This window comes from Artemia franciscana, chromosome 2 (genome assembly GCF_032884065.1).
Source record: "Artemia franciscana chromosome 2, ASM3288406v1, whole genome shotgun sequence".
In the NCBI taxonomy this organism is placed as follows: Eukaryota; Metazoa; Arthropoda; class Branchiopoda; order Anostraca; family Artemiidae; genus Artemia; species Artemia franciscana.
The window spans coordinates 14,048,437-14,058,679 of NC_088864.1; positions in this window are offsets into that span (position 1 = coordinate 14,048,437).

A 10,243-nucleotide genomic window follows, 5' to 3' on the forward strand; every position below is an offset into this window, starting at 1 on the left:
AGTGATAAACCAAATTGGCTTGTGAAATAAAAATGAAAAAGACAAACTAACATGGCACTGTCGTCAGTTTTGATTGCTGCTGATAAATCGCGAGAGGCACTAGTTTTTGGTCGTTTTGAGTCTGACTCGGTTATTTGTTGTAATTTCTGTTCGTTTTGGGTTTGATTTATTTATTGATGCTGATTCTTGGTAATTTTAAGCTTCTTAGATTGTTTGATTTTTTTTTGCTTAATTTTGTTCTAATGGAACTCTTTGCTTTCCTTGAAAAACTATTTAGTGGAAAAAGTTTTTTTTTTAATTAATTGTCAGTAATAAACGGAAATATATTGGAAAAAAATTTTCCATGGATTTTTTATTTATTTAAGAAACAATAAAGAATACGGCATTAGACTTTACAGTCCCTACCGGCGGTGCTAATCTCTGTTTCTTGGCCCTTCAGCCAGGAAGTGTAATGGGGGGGTTGGGGGCCAGCCATCCTGTGCTTTCGCACACCTTTCCTGTTTACCTTCCCCAGACTTTAAATTATTAAAATTTGTGAAGGGTGGGACAGATTTTTTCCAGAAAATATAAAAAAATGTAATTCCAAATTGTCGCTAGTGTCCAGTCACTACAACAGCTCAATTAGAGTAAAAAGAATACAGTTCCCATATTTAAAGGGAAAAAACTGTGGTTTTGAATAGACAAAAAAACAAATTAAAATGAAAATTTTTTAATTAGATCACCAATAACCAATTTTCCCCGATTAGGCAATAAACCCAAGGTAACAAATCAAGAAAATACAGAGAGGAGTCAAGGATTTTGTTCTATTCTCTGCATAAAGATGCTAAAAGGCATTTTACAAGTTTAAAGGGTAATTTTTGCTCGAGAAAAACAAAACACCAATCAAAAGATATTTTTCCACATCTAGGGGGGAGAGTAATTTTACACCCTTCTCATTTGTGCGTCTGTATAGAACATGGTAAAGAAGCAAAATAATTGTTCACTACACTGAAAAATAGTGTTATAATTCAATTGAGTTTTTGGTTGATTTAGTGATTTTCTTCAATAATCTAGGGATTTATATATGCTGATTTATTTTTTTTCCAAGAGTCTAGCGATTTTTCAAACAGTAACGAACTGTAGTAAGGAGCGACCCGGCTCAATAGAAACCAAAACTCTAAAAAATAGAATTTTGATACCAATAGCTACATCAAAAGAATCGCATTTTAATGCTGATTTTAAATATATATGTTTCATCAAGTTTAGTCCCACGCACCAAAAGTTACGAGCCTGAGAAAATTTGTGCTATTTTAGAAAATAGGGGTAAACACCCCCTAAAAGTCATAGAATCTTAACGAAAATTACACCATCAGATTCAGCGAATCAGAGAACCCTACTGTAGAAGTTTCAAGCTCCTATCTACAAAAGTGTGGAATTTTGTATTTTTTGCCAGAAGGCAGATCACGGATGCGTGTTTATTTGTTTTTTGTTTTTTTGTTTTTCAGGGGTGATCGTATCGACCCGGTTGTCCTAGAATGTTGCGAGAGGGCTCATTCTAACGGAAATGAAACGTTCTAATGCCCTTTTTAAGTGACCAAAAAAATTGGAGGGCACCTAGGTACCCTCCCAAGCTAATTATTTTCCCAAAGTCGATGGATCAAAATTCTGAGATAGCCATTTTATTCAGCGTAGTCGATAAACCTTATAACTATGTCTTTGGGGACGACTTACTCCTCCACAGTCACCGTGGGAGGGGCTACAAGTTACAAACTTTGACCAGTGCTTACATATAGTAATGGTTATTGGGAAGTGTACAGGTGTTTTCAGGAGGATTTTTTGGTTGGGAGGAGGGGTTGAAAAGAGGGGGATATACTGGGGGAACTTACCATCGAGGAATTTGTCATGGAGGAAGAAAATTTCCATGAAGGGAGCGCATGGTTTACTAGCATTATTTAAAAAAAAAACAATGAAAAAATAAATATGAAAAAGTTTTTTTTCAGCTGGAAGTGAGGAGCAGCATTAAAACTTAAATCGAACAGAAATTAACACCCATATGAGGGTCTCACCTCCTCCTAATACCTCCCTCTTTACGCTAAAGTATTTTTAGTAATGTCAACTATTTATTCTACGGCTTTTGTGATTCAGGGCTCATTCTTAATGAATTGGGCCAAAATTTAAGATTTAGTGTAAAGAGAGAGGTACTTACGAGGGAGCGAACCCTCTCATATGTGTAATAAAAACATGAGAATAAAAAAATTTTTACGTAAGCTAGTTTATAAGTTACGTATATCTTTTACTAATAAAAAGATTCGTAAAAAATTAAAAGTTCTAGTTGCCTTTTTTATTGACCAAAAAATTGGAGGGCAGCTAGGCTTCCTCCCCCGCTCTTTTTTTATCAAAATCATCCGATCAAAATTATGAGAAAGCCATTTAGCCAAAAAAAAATGCAAATTTTGTTTTAATTATTTCCCTGCGGAGAGCCAAAATCAAAACATGCATTGATTCAAAAACGTTCAGAAATTAAATAAAAAAAAACAAGTTTTTTCAACTGAAAGTAAGGAGCGACATTAAAACTTAAAACGAACAGAAATTACTTCGTAAATTAAAGGGGCTGCTTCCTCATCAACGCCCCACGCTTTACGCTAAAGTTTTTTACTGTTTTAAAAAGAAGAGTTGAGAGAAAGCGTCAAACTTTAGCATAAAGAGCGGGGCGTTGATGAGGAAGCAGCCCCTTTCATATACGAAGTAATTTCTGTTCGTTTTAAGTTTTAATGTCGCTCCTTACTTTCAGTTGAAAAAACTTGTTTTTTTTATTTAATTTTCCACCAAGTGGCAACCCCAAAAGAGCCTTCTAGCTGACGTTTCTAGGTATTAAACCACCTCCCTTTAAAATAGGGTTTTATAAATTTTCAAATAATTTTCAGACATTTTTATTAACATAAGAACAACCCAATATAAAAAAAAAGTCAAAACAACATAATGCTTGAAAAAGCGACCTCTGAGATCTGCAAGTCTGAGATCTGGCAGCGGAATCTATAAATAAAAACCGAGCTTACCTACTTAATAACTAGAAAGAATTGTTTTACACGTCAAAATCTTGGAACAAGTAAAAGATCTTGAGTTGCGCAATAAGTTGTCTTGAACAAATACCATTAAAATTCATCACAATAAGGCTTTATTTGTGACTTGGAAAGAAGTCAGAAGATGGTGAAAGTTTTAGGGATTTTCTTTTTGACAATATGGATTCTTAGGAATTTTCTATCAGCCTATTAGGGATTCGTGAGATTTGAAAGGGAAACACTGGTTCTGATTACAAAACTGACATCTTCTTTGAATCGATAGAATCAGCAAAAGAGCCAAACATTCTTTTGACGTATCTATTGTTATCGAAATTCCATTTTTAAGAGTTTTGGTTACTATTGGGCCGAGGCGCTCCTTACTTACAGTTCGTTTCCATGAACTGTTTGATACTAGCTACTGGAGGAATAGTCATTATGATTGTGTAAAAGAAAACAATCATTTTTTCATTCGTAGTATTTTATGAGCATCCCATTCGTTATTTTGGAGTTTAACCATTAATGACAAAAAGTTACGTTACATTATCTTACATTCCCTGCATTAGTTTTTTTTTCTTAATTTAAAACAACATTCTTATACTAGAACGTTCGGTTTCAAATACTATCATGGATATTTTTAGATAACAAAGCGTAATTACTATAATTAAAAACAAACTTTTAGAGCTTAAAAAATGTGGAATATTCAATTTTAACGCTTTCTGCTGAATATGTATCACTGAAAAAAAAAATTGAAATAATTTAAAAAAGATTCACCCAGACTTCAGTAGGTTTGACCCTTATTTGAATCCAAAAATAGAAATTTGTGTGGGTAACTGAACCTACAGTAGAAAATGATATTTTGTGACATAAATTAAAAAATACAAAAAAGAAGCATACAATCATTCTTGGCAAAAAACATAAATAAACGACATGATAAAACGCGGTTCGTGAATACCCAGACAAGCTGAGTTTTATGGTTTATTTTCACCAAAAAACACCATAATTTTACATATATGGAATCACCATAATCCCTTGACTTTTAGGTTGTAGGAATTTCGGTTTTTATGCTTGCACTATTGATATGAATTGCTCTTTACTTACCGCTCTTCTCCCTGAACGGTTAGATTTTGCTATCCCGACCCTATCTATAGAAGAAATCTTTACAGACAGCCGGGAAGGAGTCATTCAGTCACAAATTAGAACTTTTATTGTCTCTTTTAAGGGTCAGAACCAATAAGTGGATAGACAACCACGGACAGCCACACTTTCCTTCTTAGATTGGCTGGTACACTTCCATGGCTTTTTCTTTCTCTTCTTCCCTTCCTATGGTTTTTTGAGAATTACTTTTTACCTTCCAGTTTCCTGGATATCCTCAAGTCCCTGCCCCCTCCTGCAGAAGAATATGTTTAAGACAGCCAATCGATCTGTAGGGTCCAAAATTCTGTGTGCCAGGTTTTGAGTACCGTCCCCATCATGAAAAAAATATGGTTTTCTAAAGATGAAAATTTACGGAATAATCTTAGGACAATAGGTTGTGAAGTTGCTGATGGTGTCTTAGGGAAGAAAGTTAGGAAAGCAGCTAGGAATATAAGTGAAAAAGCTATATGTTTAAAACAGAAGATAATAGGCTTGTACAAGAATTATCCGAGTGATAGATCATATGAAAACAAGAGAAATGTTAAGAAATTGGAGAAAGTATTAAATATGAAGTAAGGAGGTGTGAAGTGGAGACCATGGACAAAATTGCAGAGGATCTGGAAGATGCAGCTAGATGATGTAACAGTAAAGTATTGTACTGCCATGTCAATAAAATGAGAGGAAGTAGTCATTCCGGACTTTTCTTAGTTAAAGGAAGGAATGGCGCCACAGTTAAAGATGAGGAAAGAGCTAAATAGAGATGGGCAAAACATTTTGAGAATGTACTAAATCGAGATATAGTTGCAGGAAAAGATATATAGGAAAATAAAAAAGTCTGTGATTCATTGGATATGAAGGAAGATTTGTTTTGGGAGGAAGAGTAAGCGATGGTACTAAATGGATTAAAAATAATAAGGCCCCAGGTGCTGATAGTTTGGTAAATGAGTTTCTTAAATATATTGACTCTGAGGTTGGAAATCAGATACTGGAGATTATGAATGCGATATTTGAAAAAGGAGAAGTACCTAGCGATTTTAAGAAAATCCTAATTAAACCATTGTATAATAAAGGTGATAAGAGTGACTGTGGTAATAATCGAGGCATTATCCTGGTATATGTAGGTAGCAAATTAGTTGATACTTTTTATACTGATACTTTTATACTGAGCATGATACTTCTTATACTGAGGTATGCTGTAGACAAACTTATAAGAGGAGATTTGCCGAAGACTATCCTTTTCAGCCAACCATCTAGAGCTAAACAGGTTTTTTTTTCTACATAATCACGAAAATTCTTCAAAGTTCCGTATTTATTTCTAAATTATCCTCTAAGAGACAAAGCGAATGCTGCATGGATCACTGAAATTGTTGATAAATTTTGGCAGATGCTGACGTGCGAATTACATATTAGAAACTTGTAAAAAAAAAAGAAAAATGAAAACAAACAGGGAATCAAATTTTATATTTACCTATTAGCCTCTTAACTTTAAATTTTATAAACAGTATGGATGTGTTTCAGATATTTTGTGATTTCATTTCAGGTATTTGCAGATACTACCGGTAAAGTTTTGAATACGTTAACCTTTATTGCACTTTTAACGTGTCTTGAAGAATCTCGTAATTTCATTGATGTATTTACACTGATGGAGGCTCAGTCTGACATTATTTTTCTTTAGGGGACGCAAAAAGTATCCAAGACCTCCGTCTCTTTCCTGGTGCAGTATCCTTATACTACTAGCTATGTCCTGGTCCCTGCTCAAAGCTGAGCAGAACGCCATAAACTTCGCTCATTTCTTATCATAGCTCGTTTCCTCCATATTCCCTTGTTCTTTACAATAGAAAGGTCCTTTTCTTGTTCTCCTTCCTCCAACAGCAATCTAGAAACTAAAGTTCAGAACAGAACTCTTTCCCAAAGATAATTTAGGCTCTACTAATCCATCATTGTCCTGAATTAAACACTAATAACCATCCACTTACACCTTATCTTTATAACTCCGTTCAAAAGATACTTTTATTTAAGTATAGTTTTATAAAAAAAATACTATTGTTTTATTTGTAATATACCCAAACTTCAAAAGCAATTCAGCAAGTAATTCAAGTTTATCCAGTCCATTTCAACAGAGCAATAGCTTTAAGTGATGACTGCTAGTTTGGGTTAATGGTAATGGTCCTGTGGCCTTAGCTCCAACGCCGGGATCCATCTCCCCAAGTAATGCTTTTTTTTAGATTCTTGAACAGTGTCACGTTGGTATTTAATAACTTAAAGCATTAGATTCAGTTTTAGTTAGTAGAAAGCTCTTTGATAGGGTTTGGCACTGGTTGGACTCATGGACGGGCTACCCACTATGCACGTCTTCTTTGTTCCATCAGAGGCTTTCAAGGTGAAAGGGTGTTCCACGTCAGGGTTTAGCCGTCCTGCTGTCGTTACTTTCACGAGCAGAAGCCAAACAATTAAAAATGGTCATTCGAATTTTTTCATATGGTTAAATAGAGGTCTGTCTCGAGGGCTCTCAAGACAAAATTCTTTCTAGTCAGCATAATATTATATTTCCGAACTTGTTGCTGTAGAGAACACCCTTAGCGTCACCAAACAATTTCAGAACTTCCAACGATATTGAGCGTGTCCGAAATCTCAAGTATGCAGAATTAATTTCGCATCCGTCTGGAATTCTTCGAAGAATTCTCAGTCCGGACTAGAATTTCATCCGTAATTATCGCAGGGTTATGACGTCAAAAACCCCACGAAAAAATTCTACGAAATTGCAGCATTTATCTGAGGTTTTTCAGAAGAAACTAAAGAAAGATAGTGGCGATCCATATCCAAAGCATAAGGAAAACCAGAGCATAAGGAAGAAAGATCTGTTTCCAGAGAGATTTCAAATTCCAAAAATGTGTGACAAAAGACTTCCAGTGTAAGTGGTAAGAATATCTCAGTTAAAAAAAAAAATTATTTGTGATCAGCAGCTTTTAGATGATTATTATTATGGATGTAGATCTTCACCTTGCTCAGTGATCATAGAGCTTTAATTGTATGATAACTGCTAAATACAATGATCATTGACTTCTTGTTCTGTTATTCTTGAAGCAAAAAAATTAAGCTGTTTCAAACAAAGAGAAAACACAAAATTTCTCATGCCCTGCTAAACGATTATCTCTAAGCAGAGTAATAGCTGATCAGCAGTTTTTTGATAGTTGTTTAATAAAGTGATTGTTAATATTCTAGTTGAGTGACTTCTTGTTATCTCAGAAAGGGGTAAGGTTAGGAAAATGAAACTTTCAGGGGTGGTTCTAAAGGCTAAAGTATATCCTGGGAAGGAATTCTAGAGTACCCACCTCCACTCCTTTTTCCTCTAGAGAGCCATAAAATTCGCCAATCTGACAGGTTCGACAAGTTTAACAGGTTTGTCAAAATTGAAATTTTGACAAAACAACATTTTATCTTAAGTTTTAGTTTCCAGTTGCTTTTTCTCTGCCTTTAGTTCTGAAAATGCAATTCCTGTTATGAGTAGGATTCTGAGCCATATCACTTTTTTTTTCTTCAAAATTAAGGAAATGTATTGGCATATCTTTGAAACCTTATAAATTTGGATTGAGCAAAGTTTTTGACCTAGGGTCATAGTCTCAGAATCTCAATCAAACAGATGGATGGAGAAATAGAAATTGCAATGTCTGTGCTATCTATAGTTAACACGTTTGATCCCAGAAAAGATTTAACAAATTTTATCATTGTCACATCAAATTTAGCATGCTGATGAACCTGATATTTGCCTTGTAGTGTCCTTTTTCAAATAATATTTATCAAAAATAAAAAAAGTCTTTTATTTTTGCTGTTTAAGATGTTTATGACTTTACAGAATGTTATATTTGAGTATGGGTGTGTGCTAGTATTAACAATGCTTATGACAGCAAAGGTCCTTCCATTTGTGGCACCACAGAGTGTTGAATCCCTGACCCTAAACTCCTGAGTCAACTGTCATATTTGACATATGTGAAAAAATGTATTTAATTTTTTTTGCTCCTAAAGGTATAGTTGAAAGTAGTCAGAGCCTTGGGGTGTGAATCCCCTTATTTGTCCTGTTGGAAGGAGGCTAGTACTGTACTTCAATTTTCATAGTTTCTTGTTAATCTTATAATCTCAACTTTTGCAATTTTCTTGTTTCTTTATCACTTCCAACAGTATTCTATGAACCTTTTCTTCTCTGTAATATGCATTTACTTTATTTGGGATATATGTAGGCTTATCTTTGATACTCTACAATAGCATCCTTATTTAGATCATGTTGCATGTAGCTTTTTCTAACTGTTGTCAAGTCTCTTAAGTCCCTTATACCTGATGCTTTCCCTACTGTTTTTTGTTTGTAAAAAAAAAAATCCAAAGAAAGTTCCCATTGAAAAGAGCCCAAAAGTGAGATTGAATTTATCAAAGCTTGGAGGTTTACCCCTTCAGTCTGTTGAAAGAAAACAGATTCATAATTGAAGCTTTGTTCATTTCAATCTTAATAGTGCCTACATTTGTGACAATTCATTAAATGATTGTGAAGAGATACTTCTATTTATTTATTTGTCTTGTTTGAATTCCAAATGATTTTTTTTAATTCTTAAAATTGATATACATTCCTTACAAATTAATTAGTTGCACCACAGTTCCATTTGCAAGTTTTGACCTACTTTGTAACCCTTGGTCTCAAAATTGCATATAAATTTATTGAAGCTAGGGAACATAGAACTCCTGTCTGTTTGAAGAAAAGGGATGGATGTAAGTTGGTTTAATTACACTAAAGTCCTAGGGCCATTGCAATTAAAATAAAACAATAAAGATTAATTATAAAATACTTGACATTACATACATAACAGTCACAAAGAAAATCCATTCACAAATTTTACTTTTGTGCTCAGTTGCCAACCTGAGCGATTGCCTAAATTCTTAAACCTTGCAAAACCTCACCAGCCATCTCTCATGACCCACACTCTTGTCTATACATCAACAATTCATTGGAAAGGAGCAACTACCCTGCTGCCATTTCTTAATTTGTATTTATGTTTAATAAGTTTAAGAGAAAGCTTATACGGCTAAGTCAGAAGCCCAGTAAAGGACAAGGTGATCCTTTAGCCAGGAAGTGCAATAGGAAGCTAGGGGCCAGCCATCCTGTGCTTTTGCATGCCCTTCCTGCTTACTGTCCCCACATTTCTTTAGGTAACTTTTTAAAGTTGGGCCAATTCTAGCTGAGCTATCAGAGTCACATCACTGATCCCTGTCCCAAACCAAATAATCTAGTAATACCAGGAATTAAACCTGTGCCCTTTGGACAAAGGATTCTCAAGCTAGAGAGCCAGCCACTTAGGAAGGAACACAAATGTGACCACAGAACAACAATTGTTTAAAAAAAGAAAATATTTAAAAAAACTCAAGTCATAGTTGCTGCCCATAAACAATATGCATTTTATTTAGACAAATTAAATTTAAGACAGGTATCAACAAAACTCCATCAGGAATTGTATTTACTTAAGATACAATAAGCAATATGAAAGCTTAGTTTTGTGATATTCTGGTCTTGAAATAATACAAATAAGAAAAATTATATGTTCTATTAGTTTTCCACAAGCTCATTTGAGACTGCAATGTGCCCATGGTGCACTTTATAATCTCTCTAAAATGCTTTAAACAGAAGGATTTGTAAAGACAATTGTTCTGATCAGCAAGAAAAGTACTAACATAATTCTCTAAACCTGGAAATTTTTAAGACAACTTTTTAGCAAAGCAAATGCAAAACAAAAGAATTCAGCTGAAAGTGGTAAAATATAGGACAAATCTAATTGGTCTAAATAATCAAGGCCTATAAACACAACTGCCTTCTAATCTCAATTCTTTGTGTTTCTGATTCTTAGCAGCAGCTTTGTAATGGAAAATCTCAGTTCTATAAGCCTACTAGATATGGTCTAGATGGTTCTGGAGACATTGACATTTTATTTTCTCTAGAGATATATTTAGTGCAGCAGTGCATATACACTATGTTACAAATTTAATGATCACCCAATTTGCATGACCACTAGATTTCAAAGGCCAGAGAAAAT